This window comes from Penaeus vannamei, chromosome 17 (assembly GCF_042767895.1).
Source record: "Penaeus vannamei isolate JL-2024 chromosome 17, ASM4276789v1, whole genome shotgun sequence".
Classification (NCBI taxonomy): domain Eukaryota; kingdom Metazoa; phylum Arthropoda; class Malacostraca; order Decapoda; family Penaeidae; genus Penaeus; species Penaeus vannamei.
The window spans coordinates 3,098,853-3,101,352 of NC_091565.1; positions in this window are offsets into that span (position 1 = coordinate 3,098,853).

The following is a 2,500-nucleotide window of genomic DNA, read 5'->3' on the forward strand; positions in this document are numbered from 1 at the left end:
TAGTTCTACGATATCTTTCTAATCGGGGATGCAATTTAAGTTTGGGAATCACTTTCAACAGAACCAAAGAAGGATTTTTTTTTTTTTTTTTTTTTTTTTTTTTTTACTTGAGATATTCATGATTTATCTTGATAATGATTTAGCCCATCTCTATTTCTCGTTTCAGACTTCCCTTTGCTTAGTTTGTTTGTTTCTCTCTTTTTCTTTAATTCTTTAACTCTCTCTCTCTCTCTTTCTCTTTCTCTCTCTCTTTCTTTCTCTCTCTCTCTCACTCTCTCTCTTCCCTCTACCTCTCCTTCTCCTTTTCCCTCTCCCTCTCCTTTCCCCTCCCCCCCTTCTTCTCCCTCTGTGTGCGTGTGTGTGAGTGTATCTGTATGTGTATGTATGCGTGTGTATGTGTGTGTGTGTGTGTATCTGTGTATATGTATGTGTCCGTGTGCGTATGTGTATGTGTAAGCGTATGTGTGTGTGTATGTGTATGTGTATGCGTGCGTGCGTATATGGAGTAGCCACCCTCCCCCCCCTCCTCACCCAGCCACCCACCCTCTCCATCAGCGGCGCCCGTGTTTGCCCAAGAAAGAAGCCCATCAGCGGGACCTCCTCTGAATCTCCGTCACAGAAGTCTCAGCGAACCAACTCGCTTCAAATACGCGGGCGAACTCACTCACACACGGCCACACACACGTACACGCACATACACACACGTACACATAACCCACACACGCTCACACAAACGCAGACACATACACGTTCACACAAACACAGATACACACACGTTCACACACATACATACAACCTACACACGTACACACACATACACATAGACACAAACACGTTCACACAAACGCAGACACACACACGTTCACACAAACGCAGACACACACACGTTCACACAAACACACAGACACACACACACGTTCACACAAACACAGATACACACACGTTCACACAAACGCAGACACACACACGTTCACACAAACGCAGACACACACAGGTTCACACAAACACAGACACACACACGTTCACACAAACACAGACACACACACGTTCACACAAACGCAGACTCACACACGGCCACACACACACACACGCACGTACACACAAACGCAGACACACACACATTCACAGAAACACAGACACACACACGTTCACACAAACACACGTTCACACAAACACACAACCCACACACGTTCACACAAACACAGACACACAACCTACACACGTTCACCAAACACAGACACACACACGTTCACACATGCATGTTCACACACACACACTTTCGGACACAGCCACGCACATGTACCTACACACAGATACACATGCGCGTACGCACACACACATGCGTTCATACGCACACAGTTACACACGCGACCATCATCCGTCTTGTTGTCCTCCTTGCCCCCCCACCTCCCTCTCCTCTCTTCCCTTCTTCTTAAGATTCTTCTCTTCTTCCGTTCCTCCCTTTTTCATCACATATTTCCATCTTTCTTTTCCTCTCTTATCGTTCTTCCTTTATCCCTCTCTTTCTTTCTCTTTCTTCATCTTTCTTTTCTTTCCTCTCCTTTCTTACGCCAACTTACTCTTCCTCTTTCTCTCCCTTCTTCCTCTTCACATTTCTCTCTCAATTCTTATCCTTTTTCTCCTCCCCCTTTCCCATCCTTTTCATCCTTCGTCCCCACTCCTTTTTTCTCTCCCTCCCCCCCACTCCCGCTCCTCCCCACCCCCCTCTCTCCCTCTCTCCCCTTCTCCATTAGCTCCATCCTTTTCTTTGCCCCTCTTCTCCCTCAGCTCCACTATCTTCTTTACATCTTCCCCTCTCCCTCTTCTCTTTCCACTCTCAACCCCACCGTCTTCCCTCCCTCTTTCTCTCTCTTTCTCCCTCTCCCTCTCCCATTCCGCTCTCTCTCTCTCTCTCTCTCTCTCTCTCTCTCTCTCTCTCTCTCTCTCTCTCTCTCTCTCTCTCTCTCTCTCTCTCTCTCTCTCTCTCTCTCTCTCTCTCCCTCTCTCTCCCTATCCCTTTCTCTCTCCCTATCCCTTTCTCTCTCCCTATCCCTTTCTCTCTCCCTATCCCTTTCTCTCTTCCCATCCCTCTCTTCCCATCCCTCTCTTTCCCTATCCCTCTCTCTCCCCATCCCCCTCTCTCTTTCCTTATCCCTCTCTCTCTTTCCCTATCCCTCCCCCTCCTTCCCTCCCTCCCTCTCTCTCTCTCTCTCGCTCTATCTCTCTCTCTCTCTCTTTTCCCCTTTCCCCTCCCTATCCCTCTCTCTCCCTATATACCTCCTTCCCTCCCTCTCTCGACAGCAAATATTTCAAGTCTTCCTCTTTCTCTCTCTATTTCCCTCTCTCTTTCCCCATCCCTCTCTATTTCCCTATCCCCCTCTCTCTCTCCCTAGTCCTCTCTCTCTCCCTAGTCCTCTCTCACTCCCTAGTCCTCTCTCTCTCCCTATACTCCCTATCCCTCTCTCTCTCTCCCTATACTCCCTCCCCTCCCCCCCCTCCT